Raw genomic sequence first — 14,895 nt, 5'->3', positions numbered from 1 at the left:
CAGGTGTGGTGGCACGCACCTGTAGTCCCAGCTACATGGGAGGCTGAGGCAGGAGAATCTCTTGAACCCATGAGGTGGAGGTTGCAGTCAGCTGAGATCTTGACACTGCACTCCAGCCTGGGCAACAGAAAGATACTCTGTCTCAAAAAAAGAAAAGTATATAGATAGTAGATAGATTAAAAAGAAGTAGATAGTAGATAGATGAACAGATAGATAGAAGGTAGATAGTGATAGAGAGAGGTATCTGGTTGGGCATTGATAAGACATAATACAAAGAAGAGGTTGACTCAAGAAACTACTGAGATCTTTATTTCTTAAAGTCATTCTTTGTGTTTCTAATTTCTTATAAAAATAGCTCAATATCAGCTTGTCTTCCTAGAGGCAAGCCCAGATATATACAGAAAGTGGTGAACTTGTAATACAATATGGAGGGTGTTGGGATTAAATGAGATTTTAAGTGCCTTGTCTATCACTGATACACAGTAGGCATTCAACAAACATGAATTTCCTTAAAATCCAGCATTAGGGTCAGCCTTGTTAGTCCTTTTTAAATATATTTAGTTCATTCTTTCATTCACATATAGATTTTCTTTCTTTTTTCCTTTCCTTCCTTCCTTCTTTCCTTCCTTCTCTTTCTTTCTTTCTCTCTCTCTCTTTCTTTCTTTCTCTCTCTCTCTCTTTCTTTCTTTTTTGAGACAGAGTTTTGCTGTGTTACCCAGGCTGGAGTTAAGTGGCATAATCTTGTCTCACTGCAACCTCTGCCTCCTGGGTTCAAGCGATTCTCCTGCCTCAGTCTCCCGAGTAGCTGGGATTACAGGCATGTGCCACCAGGCCCGGCTGATTTTTTAATTTTAATTTTTTGTAGAGGCGGGCTTTCACCATGTTGCCCAGGCTGGTCTTGAACTCCTGAGCACAAGTGATCCACCCGCCTCAGCCTCCCAAAGTGCGGGGATTCCAGGTGCGAGCTACCGTGCCTGGCATCTCTAAGTATTCATTGATGGCTTACCATGTGTCACACTCAGCACCAGCCCTAGGGGTGCAGGGTGAATAATAAATCCCTGAACCCAAAGAACAAGTCTGGTGACTGACGGTACTAGTGACATCACAGAGAAATTTCTCCTGATTGGAGGGATCAGATCAGGAACCTGTAGGAAACAGTGGGAGACAGAGTCAGAAAAGGATTCAAGGTAAATCACCGGGGTTTGCAGGCTCCTCAGTCTGCTTCTCATTATGGCCTGGAGTGGGCCTTGGTACCATCCCTGTGATTAGAGAGGAAGCAGGGAATGGCGTGTCCTCCTTAGCTGTGGCTCAAATCCAAGTGTAGTGATGCCTTAGGAATTGCTGCCTGAAAACAAAGAAAAAGAAGAAAACAATAACTATAATGAAATAAAAGCCTTAAAGTGGAAGAAAAACAAAATGTCATGATTTGTGCATTTTTTCTGCAAAACCGATTTGTTCTGTGGTGGAAGAGAGTCTGCATTTGATTTCTATAAGATATGCAGTAATGGGTTATGTACTCCAGGGAAAAGCTATTCTTAAGGGAGCGAGAACGTGATGGATTCACTTCCTCTATGAGGTTTATAATATGTGGCAGTTTTAGTGCGAGCAGGTATTTGGTCTATAAACTTGGAGAGCCAGGAATTAGTGTGAGCTTGTTTCTAAATGAAGAAGAATGCAGCTCTCCCTCTCACTCTGGTTATTAGTCCTTCTGGGGATAAACAGGAAGATTAAGTGTTTTCTTGATGTTGTGTTTGCCTGTCACAGTAATGTGCACACACCCCATTGCCAGCACCTTTATGCGGAGCCGCAGACCTGCTGTTTTTTTGGGAAGGAGTTGTTCATTGAGAGGCTCGGGTCTCATTCCATGCTGAATGGTGTCAGGGTTATTTCCACTCTTTGTTCAAATGCTTGCTCTCAATTAGATGCTCTACCATTAGCTGCTTTGCAATTAGAAGCTGGATCTGTGAACATCCAGTTTCTTGGTCCCCGGAGGCCATTTCATGTCCTCACTCCTCAAAGCCTACTGTTCTGCTTGTCGCAGTTTAAATGGTGCTAAAGAGAGGCCAACCTGCCAGCCAGCTGGCTTCCCGGAGGACCTTGGAGGCTGCCCGCGCTGGGGCCGCTGGAGACCTGCTCGACTGAGCACATGTGGGAACTTGAATTGTCATCGCTGTGAGAAGTGACTTCATTCTAGGGGGCTTATTTGTATTAACCAATCTCTTAAAACACTGGCTGGCTGATAAATTAAAATGCCAATTTATTTATTTACTATTAGAAATGTACTTGCCAAGCAATATATCTGTGTCAGCCATTCAGTTTATTCTCTTCACACAAATAAAGCCTATTTTGGGGCCGGGCGGGGTGGCTCACATCTGTAATCCTAGCACTTTGGGAGGTCGAGGTGAGTGGATCAGGAGTTCGAGACCAGCTTTGCCAACATGGTGAAACCCCGTGTCTACTGAAAATTAAAAATAAATAAATAAATAAATAAATAAATAAATAAATAAACAAACAAACTAGCCTGGTGTGGTGCCAGGCGCCTGTAGTCCAAGCTACTCGGGAGGCTGAGGTGGGAGGATTGCTTGAGCCCAGGAGGCAGACGTTGTAGTGAGCCAAGATCATGCCACTGCACTCCAGCCTGGGCAACAAAGCGAGACTCCATCTCAAAAAAAAAAAAAAAAAAAAAAAATCTATTTGGGAAACCAAATTATAGATCATATGTTTCATGGTGAGGGAAAAAGGCTCCTGCACACGGCTCATTGGAATATAAATTGAGACAAGTTTTCTGGATGGCAATGTTTTATTTTTATGTGGAATCTTTCCATTGGACAAGCATGTTGAGTTCATCATTTGTGTCTCCTATCATCACTTAAACATTTATTTGGTGGTGGAAACTTCCCCAGCCACTGGCTGAGAACTTGGATGGCCCTCTGTTCTACTTGCTCTTGAGGAATAAATTGACCTATGGCCTAAGCCACAAATGCTGGCTTGATTCAGAAAAAGAGTATACAATCCAACCTATTAATCAAACTTGTCTTTTTTTTACAGATAAGACTTTTCCTTTCCTTCTCCCACCCGAGGTCTGTGTTTGATGAGGCACCTACTCTTTGCACAGTGGTTTTGGTCACCTTCTCTCACTCCTCTCTTTCCTTCCTTCTACTTGTTAATTTCATCTTCTGGCTTCTCAGGGAATGGGACCCAGCAAAGGAAGAGGTCACGAAGCCTGTGGTGGTTGTTACCATGCCTCCCTCTCCCCGGTGATGGGCAGGCTCTCCAGGCACAGCTTAGCTGAAGACATCACCTCCCAAATCCACTTCTTCCACACTCAGCTCTTGTTTCGTCTTTACCTGAGTGATCTGAAGTAGGAAGCCTAGCTTTTTTGTCTATCTTTTGAACATTTTGTTCAGACATCTAACTTTGGTGTGGAACATCTATTGCAATTAAGATCCATGTACTTTACTTTGTGTGTATCTGTCAAGTATTTCCTCAGACTAAATTCCTGGAACTGGAATTGTTATGCTCGTGAGTGTTAGTAAGCATAGCAGTTAAGAGTGTGGGTTCTAGAGTCTATTGTTTCCAAGTGCCAGGGTCAAACTTTAGTCTTAACTTCCTAAATTTTGTATATGCATTGAAAACCTTAAAGGTTTTCATAACAGCAGCAAATACTTATTAGGCACTCTTACTAAGTTGAATTTCTCAACAATCCTGTGAATTGTGTGTTACCATAATCTCCATTTTGCAGATGTGAGCCACCATGCCCTGCCAACATGTTTTTCTCTAAAACCCACCATCCATCCAGCCCAGAAAACCTTCCCTCAATCTTCAATTCTTTTACCTCCTATCCTTATCTTGAAGTCTAAATTAACCAGAAGTCTAGTCTGACTTTTTTCCTATGGCTTCACCTGTCACTCTCTCCTAAATAATCTCCAAACCAGCTTGCATAGTCTCCTCTCTACTAAAGGTAAGAAATGACCTCAGATATCCCATTTACATTCTTCCTGAGTTCTGAGGCACTGAAATGTAAATCTCTTCCTCTTTCCTGGAATTCTCATTCCTGGGTTTTGCTTTTTCTCAGTCCTTCTTGATGGCTCAATCTTCTTTGGCCTGTCCTTGGAATCTGGTGTTTTCCAGGTTCTGCCCTCTGTCTCTTCTCTGGCTCTCAGATAATAGCGTGGCATATATTCATTTCTGGTACTATGGTAAAAAACATCCAGCCTGGGTAACAAGAGCGAAACTCCGCCTCGGAAAAAAAAAAAAAAAAAAACCAGGGACACAAAGATGACTAACATCACCACCTATTAGAAAGCTTTGGACACAGTAACATTCTGGAGCCTCAATGTTCTCATATAAAAATGGGTCATAAATACTTGAGATCTAACCATCTTTTAAAAATTATTATTATTTTTTCCTTTTTTTTTCTCTATAAGGCAACTAACCATCCTTTTCTTGGGGCTGCGCTACTGTCCAGTGAGCGCATAGTGAGGGTAGGACTGCTAATGCCTAAACAACACACCCGCATCAACTAGAGCTTTGCTTTACCTTGGTGCAATTTTTGGAAAAATGAAAACCTGCTTTTAGTTGTTTTTTTTTTTTTTTTAGAGATGGGGTTTCACCATGTTGGCCAGGATGGTCTCGATCTCTTGACCTCGTGATCCACCCTCCTCGGCCTCCCAAAGTGCTGGGATTACAGGTGTGAGCCACTGTGCCCGGCCCGCTTTTCAATTAAAAAAAAAAATACTTGAGATCCAGATCTATATTTGCAGTTCCCCATGGTGCAGCCCTGGCTATGAGCCCAACGTGACCAAAAGTAAATGCCCAACATCCCCCTTGCACAGTCTTTTCCTCTCTCAATAATTCCTCCCATGGTTAGTGGCAGTAACATTCCTCAAGTCTAGACACAAGTTAGAAATCTGGGAATCATCCTTTGTTTGCACTTCCCTCAACCTCTACATCCAATAAATTTCCAAGTCTCCACTTGTCTATCAGAAATACTGCTTTAAAACCTGCCACTTCATTGCCCCGCCCAGACCTCCTCATTTCTCCCCTGGCCAAGATTACAGTAGTCTTTGTCCTCCTTTCCTTCTTCTAGGTTCTTCACCAACTCCAAAATTCATTCTCCACAATGCTGCCACATTGACTGTTTAAAAGTACTGCTTTGATCACATTGTATCTGCTCTAAAAGACTTCAGTGGCTCCCACTGTCTACGGGACAAAGTTCAAGCATTTGTAAAGCACTTTCTGTTTTGTCCACAACCTCCTTGTAAGCTCTCACACTGAGTCCTCCTTCCTTTACCCAATCACCTCTCATTTTAGCCACAAGGGTTACTGGACTTCCCTGAGAGGCGTGAGGTCCCTGAGCCTCGGTTATGTTCTTCCTTCTGTTTGCAGCACTTTTCTCTTATTCCCCCATATGGCGACATCCTCCTGGATTTCAAAACGTATTCCAAAGGCCTCTTCTTCCCTGAGGCCTTCTGTGATCTTTCTCTGGAGGAATAAATCCTTCTCCATTTTTTTCCTGTGCTCACAGAACTTTGCTCACTCTTCTCTTTGCCACCTTATCAGGTCGCATTCATAGATGTGAGCGTTATCTTATCTGCTTATTGAGCAAGGACTGCACCTCAGGCTTTTGACCATCCCAGCAGCTTATCATGGTCCCAGGGCCAGAACTCAACAAATATATAAGACATGAAGCGAGTAAAAAAAACCAAAAAACTGCAGAATGCCACCAGGTCCAGGGTTATATGGCAAAGCCAGTCTTGTGTTGGTGTGAGCATTGAAGCAATGATTTTTCCTGTTCCCAGCAGATCAGAATATTCACCACTTTAATTAATCCTATATCCTGTGACCTTCAACCTAGAGTCAAAGGAGCAAAGCCATGAAGAAAACCATTTTGTCCACATGGAGGCAGCACAGTCACTTCCACAGTCCTATCTGAGGTCCCCAGGTTTCTCACCCCAGGGTCCATTTATAGCCAGACCCAACTTTTCCTTGCCTGAGCGCCAAACTCAAGAGGCTTCACGTCTCCTCCACCGCCTTCTTCTGGGTTACAGAAGGCATTAATTTTAAGGTGGTTTAAAAAAAATCGTGTGTGGAGGTTCATCGTAAATTGCTTGCCGCAAGTGCCGGAGTAAGTTTCAATCATTCACCGTATTCCTGAATAATGAAGTTTCCCCACCAAAGCAGCACTGTCATCCATTCAAATGGGCAACGCCTTTTCCTGTGGGTCCCCAGAAGTGTTTGACGAGCTCTAAGGGGAGACATATCTCATGCTTTCTGGAGTTTTTTTTTTTTTTTAAAGACAGGGTATCATCATGTTGGCCAGGATGGTCTCCATCTCCTGACCTTGTGATCCGCCCACCTAGGCCTCCCAAAGTGCTGGGATTACAGGCGTGAGCCACCGCACCTGGCTGCTCTCTGGAGTTTATACTAGTTGGAGTGAGTGATTACTTTCAGGCCCGCGGGCAGCACCAGCATCCCTAGCATCCACGGTCATATTAACTTTTCCACAGGGTTTTCTTTCCACCGCATTCCTACTTTATTTTTTTTATTTTTTTTTAAATTTTTTTCTTAAAGATAGGGGTTCACCATGATGGCCAGGCTGGTCTTGAACTCCTGACCTCAGGTGATCCACCCACCTCGGCCTCCCAGAATGCTGGGATTACAGGCGTGAGCCACTGTGCCCGGCACATTCCTACTGTTAAGAGCAGGCAACCACAGCTGTGACAGGTTACCGTCCCTTTCCACTTGTTTCCAATAATGCCTCTTTAGTTACTTTGTGAAAAGATTCTCGGCTGAGATTTTTCTTGCTTTCTATCTTCTAAAGTGTTTATTACTAGAAGATTCAACTTTCAGATTCTCTGAAGAAAATTCCTAGGAAAGGTAAGAGGGAGAAGAAGACTGTAGTTAAAATTATTTCTTTTTTGGCTCTGCAAAGCGATTGCAGCCATGGCAATAGTCGGCGGTGATAACTTAACAAATGGCTTCAGAAATGAGCTTTTCACTGGGATTTGAAAGAGCTCTCCGTGCATCCTGTTTTATAATTACTGCCTGATTCTAATGGGGCACTCTAAAGCTTGAGTGTCTCCCAGTTTCATTCCTCAGGTGAGCCTTCTGCTTAGCTGTGTCCAATTTGACACGTCGGCACTGAACTCTCACCCTGCAGTTTATGGGCTGATGACTGTTTAATTATACCTGCCAGCCTTCAGAAATCTCAGTGATTAAGAATTGCAATACTGTGTCCTATTAATCTGCCTGGATTCCTTCTCATCTTACGAAGTCAAAGAATTTTTTTGTTAATTTTCAGTATACTCAGGGGAACTTGGTAGTGAGTGTCAGAAGAAAATAGAGTTAAGATGATGGTAATTGACCTCCCCAGGGTAATTCTAAGTCAGCAGCAACTGGGATAAGAATTGGGAGATTTGGGTGGCCTTTCTGTTTAGTTAAAATTAGCTTTGGCCATAAAATCTAAAGCATGCTATCGTTATACAGGTTCGACTTGGCTTTGCTGTGTGTCTGCATATTCACAAGCTACTTCACCTCCACAGTTAGTACTTTCCATCTCTGAAATGCAGAGAGCAGGCTGGGTACAGTGGCTCATTCCTGTAATCCCAGCACTTTGGGAGGCCTAAGCAGGCAGACCACCCGAGGTGAGGATTTCAAGACCAGCATGGCCAACATGGTGAAACCCCCTCTCTACTAAAATACAAAAATTAGCCAAGTGTGATGTCACGCCCCTGTAGTCCCAGCTACCTGGAAGGCTGAGGCAGGAGAATTGCTTGAACCCTGGAGGCGGCAGAGGTTGCAGTGAGCCGAGATTGCAGCCACTGCACTCCAGCCTGGATGATAAAGCAAGCCTCCATCTCAAAAAAGAAAAAAAAAATGCAAAGAGCACAGGAGAGTTGGACCCAAAGTTTGTCTACAAATTTCCAATTAATCTTGGAGATCTTCATCTTTTCCAAACAACAGGAGCCACCAAGATTTACAGAAGAATGGTAGTTAAGGAATTTAGAATTTAGAATGTTATAATTTACACTTTTCCTAAGAAAGTCTTTGTTGTAAATAAGGTTGCATACTCCACTGACATGGAAAGAAAGGGAAGGAATGAGGATAGCAATGATTCAGAGTCTAATTAATGTGGCCACCAATTTTTGTGTAATAGTACATTTCTATTCTTTAACAAAATTGATAAGATTCTACCAAGTTCATTGTTTCCGAAGTTGGGAAATAGGAGGTGTCCCTGGGGGTAGGAAGGAGAAAAGTGATTATATAAATATATGCCTCCCCAAAATTGGTCAGGTGACATGCACCTGTGAATGGGGATAAATATTAGGAGATGAGGAAATGGACATAAGTAAATGCTTTCTCCAAAAAGAGAGAAACCAAACTAGTGGCCATAAGCAGAACTTGCTTCTGATGTCTGCACTCTGATACTCAAAGGTAACTGGACCTACGCATTAAATGTGACGCCAATCTGATCATCTACGTAGCCTGAAGATAGTATGTATTTTGGGGAGACTATTCTATTTTTAGTGCCTTGGAGGATTTCCAAAATTGTTCAGCTAAATGTAGGTTGTCCCTTTAATTACCTCTTTACCATCACCACTGCATTACTGCCTCTGAATGATTGACTTTGTGCGTTTTTCACTTAAGGGTAATGAACTGCTCTCTTAATATAGTTCCATCATTCAACTTTGTTCTAGGGAGATTCTTTATAGACAATTTCTATTTTAATCAGAAATGAATGGGACTATTGCCTTTAAAGTGGACCATCTGTGGGTTTACCAGGAAGTTTATTAACTTTGATCTTTATTCAATTTAACTTTCTGCCAGAGCTTCCAGTAAAGTTCTTTCAAGCCTGCGGAAAGCACAGCTCAGAGCTCAGAGAGTGGGCTCTGTGGGAGATGGAGGCGGACACCAATTGGGAGGATGAGAGAAGGGAGTGTGTGGATAGAGAACGGAATCCCAGTCTCAGCTGAGGTGGCGGTGGGAAGCTGGGAACTTTCTTCTAGAAGGGCCTAGAGCAAGTCCTCAACTTCACTCCAATTTGAGACTTTTTTGGGCTAGCAAGGTAGTTTTTTTTTTTTGAGACAGAGTCTCACTCCGTCACCAGGCTCCAGGCTGGAGTGCAGTGGCGCGACGTCATCTCACTGCAACCTCCGCCTCCCGGGTTCAAGCAGTTCTCCTGCCTCAGCCTCCTGAGTAGCTGGGACTACAGGCGTGCGCCACCACACCCAGCTAATTTTTTTGTATTTTTAGTAGAGACGGGGTTTCACCTTGTTGACCAGGATGGTCTCCATCTCTTGACCTCGTGATCCACCCGCCTCGGCCTCCCAAAGTGCTGGGATTACAGGCGTGAGCCACCGCGCCCGGACATTTTTTTTTCTTTTTTTAAAGAGATGGGGTTTTGCTCTGTTGTCCAGGCTGGGGTGCAGTGGCGCCCTCACAGCCCACTGGAGACTTGAACTCTTAGGCTCAAGCGATCCTCTCGTTTCAGCCTCCTGAGAAACTGGGACTACATGTGTGTACCACCATGCCCAGCTAATTTATCTTTATTTTTGTTTATTTTATTTTGTTTTATTTTATTTTTTATAGAGATGGGGGTCTCATTCTGTTGACCAGACTGGTCTTGAGCTCTTGGCCTCAAGTGACCCTCCCACCTCAGCCTCCCAAAGTGCTGGGATTATAAGCGTGAGTTACCGTGCCTGGCCTAGCAAGGTAATTTTAAACAGACACTGCCTTCCCAATGATACGGTCTCAAAAGCCCTGATGCCAGCCTGGGCTGAATGTAACGGGTGTGAGGACTGATCCAGGCAATACTCAGCTCTGTAACAAAACAGGGAGATAGGTGGGGGGCATCCACAATGCTGTGGATGGATTGGGTGGCAGGCAGAGGCTTCTGGCCTGCAGCTTATGCAGACTGTAAGGTCTGTTCTCGCCGAGTTTAAAGTGAAGAAACTGAGGCCAGCACAAGAAGATTCAATGCGAAGGGATTTATTCAGGCTCCTGGAAGAGGTTCTGAGGCCTGACAGGAGGGGCCGGAAAAGTCGCGCAGACTCCTCTCAGACATGGGGTTTTATAGGGAGTGGAGGCGTTTGATTGGCTGTGCCCAAGGTGAGTGGGGCAAAATGGCGGGGAGTGGGGCCCGGGTGGAACAAAATGGCAGGGAGTGGGGCCCAGATAGGACAAAATGGTAGGCAGGGAGTGCGGCCCAGATAGGACAAAATGGTCGGGAGTGGGGCCTGGATGGGACAAAATGCTATCAGGTAGGTCCTGGCGGGGCTTTTTTTCCCGGGCTACAGGGCGTGGGGAGGAGGGTGTGTCTAAACTCCCGGCAAGGGAAGGAGGTGTGTCCAAGCTCCCAGTGAGGGGAGGGGTTGCGTCCGAGCTCTCCCGCGAGGGAGGGGGGTGTGTCTGAGCTCCCCGCGAGGGAGGGGGGTGTGTCCTAGCTCCCCGCGAGGCGGGGGGGTGTGTCCAAGCTCTCAGCGAGGCAACCAGCTGCTTACACAGACCACCACACAGGCTCTGCTCTTACAGCTTCCAAATTACTTCTCTGGCCTTTGAAGTGGAGCAATTTAGGATGACTGCAGATCCTTCTCCGTTTAACAAATGCTTCCTGCCCTCGGTCCAGGGCCCTTACTCTTCCTGTCCTCTAATTCCTTCATCTCAGTCATCTACAGGAAGACAGGAAATCTTGGATATCAAAACTTCCCCAAGATCCTACTCTATTTCTTTACTTTTTAAAAAAGCAAACAAGCAAACAAAAACTTTACAGCTGGGTGTGGTGACTCACGCCTGTAATCCCAGCACTTTGGGAGGCTGATGGATCACCTGAGGTCAGGAGTTCAAAACCAGCCTGGCCAACATTGTGAAATCCCGTATCTACTAAAAATACAAAAAATGAGCTGAGCATGGTGGTGCATGCCTGGAATCCCAGCTACTCGGGAGGCTGAGGTAGGAGGATTGCTTGAACCTGGGAGGTGGAGGTTGTAGTGAGCTGAGATCGTGCCATTGCACTCAGCCTGGGTGACAACAATGAAATTCTGTCTCAAAACAAAACAAAACAAACTTTATTGAGGTAAGTGATTGACAGTAAATGACAGAGATTTAGTGTAGGGTTTCATAAGTTTTGACATATGTGCTTACCCAGGACACCACCACCTGAATCATGATAATGAACATTTCCTTCACCCCTCAAGTTTCATAGTTGCCCCTTTGTAAAACCTCCTTCTGTTTGCCGCACTTCCAGTCTGCTTTCTGTGACTGTAGATTACTCTGCAGTGTCTAGGATTTTATGAAAATGAAATCATCTTTTCTCGTCTGACTTCTTTCACCCAGCATAAATATTTTGAGATTCATTCATGTTGCTTCATTCCCGTTTACTCCTGAGGAGTAATCCACTGTATGGACCTATCACAATTTGTTAATCTACTGAGGAATCATTCCTTCTGGTTTGTTTCATAAAATCATGGAGTGTTAGATGCGTAAGGGGAGTTATAAGTCACTTAATCTAAGAAAATCATCAGTCATCTGTAGTTACCTATCTTCAGATTAGGTAAGAGAGCCAGAACACCACTTAAGAATTTCCTTGGGGCTGGGCGTGGTGACTCACACCTGTAAACCCAGCATTTTGGGAGGTCGAGGTGGGCGGATCACAAGGTCAGGAGATTGAGACCATCCTGGCCAACATGGTGAAATCCTGTCTCTACTAAAAATACAAAAATTTGTGTGCCTGTAATCCCAGCTACTTGGGAGGCTGAGGCAGGAAAATCACTTGAACCGGGGAGTTGCAGATTGCAGTGAGCTGAGATTGTGCCACTGCACTTCAACCTGGCAACACGGCGAGGTTCCATCTCAAAAAAAAAAAAAAAAAAAAAAGGATTTCCTTGGAAATTGTTTAGATTCAGATTTATACCTCTTCCTGACATTTGCTTCCAATGATGGAGTGAACCCTGGGACTCTGTACTTTTTGCAACAGCCTATGGTGATTCGAATCCAGACATATGGTCTATACTTAAAACAGTAAATTATTTAAATATTGAGGTTCTAGAAGGTTAGGAGCAAAGGCTGGATTTAAATGCACAATTTTTGACTTCTAAGTTTAGGACTCTTTCTACTACATGATGTCAACACCAAATAGCATCAGCCACATGGAGGCCTGATGCTGTCTGCTAGCATAAATATCTGCCTTCTCGTCAGAGAAATGCCATAGCTCGATTCTGAGCTACTTTCATATGTTTCCAGAAGAGGGCACTGATAACAAATCCTTTCTTTTATGCATGGTTTTCTTTCACTTTCTCTCTCTCCCCTCCCCCTCCTCTCTCCTCCCCCCTTTCTTCCTCTGCTTGTTTTTTTTTTTTTTTTTTTTTTTTGTGATTTTTTTTTTTTTTTTTTTTTTTGGTCATCGAGATTGCAAATATGAAAAGCAACAAAGTGGGACAATGTGTGGAGAACATTTTTAATACAACCTTGCCTGTAAGTGCTGTCACTGACTGGCTTCCAGTCTCTAATTTTGTGAGTCAGCACTTTCTCTCAGTGACTTCCTCAAAATTATAGCAATAGGAGGGGCTGGACGGAACATGCAGAGGTGAGAATGCTGAAAATTTAACCAGAGTTCAAGAAACGTTTACCTTTAGGAAAAACAATGACAAAAAATGTCATCCAGTTATCTTCCTCCCTATCTCTTTCCCTTGGGTGTTTAGGGAGGAAGCCATGAGCCTAACTTGGTATATTTTTTTCCCTTCAGTTATTATAATTCTGGTGAACCTTGGGCTGCCTTCCTCCAAACTCTTGAAAATTTGAACTCAGGCAGTAGGGCCTGAACCATGAGTTGATACCTGGTGGCTGAGACTGTTGCTTCTAAGCAAGGATATTGTGATTGTGAAAAACCAAGCAGTAACATATCACATGAAAGAAGAAAGGGGCATGAGTCCGACTCAAGCTGTCAGAAAAATTTAATTCATCTTTGATAGTTTTGGCATTTTCCTAAAAATACTTTTATGACAAATTTGGTATTCAAATGTGCTTGCTACCTCTGAAGCCCTAGAATGAAAGTGAGCTTTTGCCTCAGTGAGATGAAATAAGACAAGGCTTTGAGAATTCAATTGAACCCCCCCACCCCTAGAGGTAGAATTGTGCGAAGGCACACTGTGTCCCCAGAGCCCTCAGACTCACTTTTGCAACCTTTTCTTTCCCCACTCTTACCAACTATGGGGGATCCATTCTCTCCTCTTTGGGTCCTTAGTGTGAGTTACACAGAGTCTTACTAGCCGGTGCTGTCTACATTTGCATTTGAACATGAATTGTGGCATGACAGGCTTTGTCTTTGATTCACAAGGCTTGGTAATAAGGCAGAAGATTGGTAATAAGTTCTAATCTGTGTTCATTTACTTATCGCTTGTCGGCCTTTAGGCAAGTCATTTTACCTTTATGAGTCTATTTCCTCATGCGTTAAATAGTAATGATGATAGTAATATGCACATTTGTGAGTGGCTGTAGGGATTAGAGATTATATATATAAAGTGCATGGTCCATACATAGCAGTTAAGGCATGTTGGACATGCGGATGTCAGGCATGAAGATGATGGAAAGTTTTGGACTTCTCCAATTGACAAGAGGACTTTTCCAGGACAGCTGAAACTGGCTTATAAGAATGGAGAGTGGTAGCTGCCTACGCAATTAGGGTGGGCCTATGTGTTTTGCCCTAATGCCTCTCGTCTACCTAATTTGTCTACGTGTCCATTGTAATCATGGAGCCTGAATCTTTGGATCATTTATGAGAGTCATAAATCTAACTGGGTGAATGTGGACTTGAGAAGACACTCTGATGTATTTGTGAGACCAACTACTTAAGGATTGCTACATTTGAAACACAATTCTAGAATATATACATGTACAGAATGACAAATGATTTCCACAGGTTTGACAAGGAAGCTAATCTCATTACTTTATGATCACACTTCTGCGACAACGCAATTTTATTTTGCCAAAATATATGTCTATGTTTATGCACATATACATGCTCCTTGATGGCCTATTTCTATACTCACCCAAATTATATATAATAAAAACTGTCCTTTTTGCAATGTAGTTTGTTATTTCTTGCACTTCTTAATGGCAGAAACATTCATTGTGATTTCTGTTCTCAGGTAATGAGAAGCTGTGATGGACGTTAACAGAAGAAGCTTCGAGTGGGAAGTTCTCCCAGATTTTCTCACTGCCTCTCTCCAAATTTGATATGCTGTAATGTTTTCAGTCTTATTATTAGAGTTTCAGGGTGGAAATGGATCATATTGAGAAGGAAGAACTAAAATACTAGACTCTAAAAATGTGTAAACAGCCATCAAGGGAAATTCTGAAGGGTCCTAGTGCTGGGGAAGGTTTAAGGAGTTTATTCTTGGCATCATTGCCTATAATCTGTAATTAGCAACCCACTGATACGGTATTTGTTAAATTCCTACATTATAGGTAAGGACTATTGAAATTGCACTTTACCAGTGGGAAAACAGACTACAATATTCACACTAGCATAGATTTCAGTTTCTGGGAGTAGGTAGTTTGCCTGAAGCCAGATAGTTCTTAGGAATCAATAATCTCATTAGCCCCAGGGGACTGGATCTCTATACTTTGTAGAGTGGGTACAGTTGCTGGAACATCTGCCCATGGGCACCTGCCTTAGTGGAAAGAGGATTTTTTTTTCGTAGGCATTAAAGCTCAGAATAATTCAAAAACATTCCTCCAGGTACTGAACAGCTATTTATCAATCTTACAGATGGAATTATTGCTGTCTCTGCCCGGAAGCCTTTGTTGACGTCTCCTTCCAATCAGTCAGCTCAGGGTTTAATCTGGTTAATCCCACAGAGCAGTGGCATTCTTTTTCTGCCATAGCTTTTCCTTAGT

The 14,895-nt window shown here is 43.4% G+C and overlaps 1 non-coding gene across 1 annotated transcript; it reads left to right on the top strand.

The window, feature by feature from the left end:
* The first annotated feature begins 4,434 nt into the window (after positions 1-4,434).
* LOC135273748 (U4atac minor spliceosomal RNA) lies at positions 4,435-4,560 on the top strand. Its single transcript, XR_010341558.1, has one exon. It is a non-coding gene; the product is annotated as a U4atac minor spliceosomal RNA (small nuclear RNA).
* The last annotated feature ends 10,335 nt before the right edge of the window (positions 4,561-14,895 follow it).

This window comes from Aotus nancymaae, unplaced genomic scaffold (assembly GCF_030222135.1).
Source record: "Aotus nancymaae isolate 86718 unplaced genomic scaffold, 86718_ANA_hifiasm-v0.15.2.pri h1tg000008l, whole genome shotgun sequence".
Classification (NCBI taxonomy): Eukaryota; Metazoa; Chordata; class Mammalia; order Primates; family Aotidae; genus Aotus; species Aotus nancymaae.
Note: the sequence above shows the minus strand (reverse complement) of the source record. Positions and strands in the feature narration are given on the sequence as shown.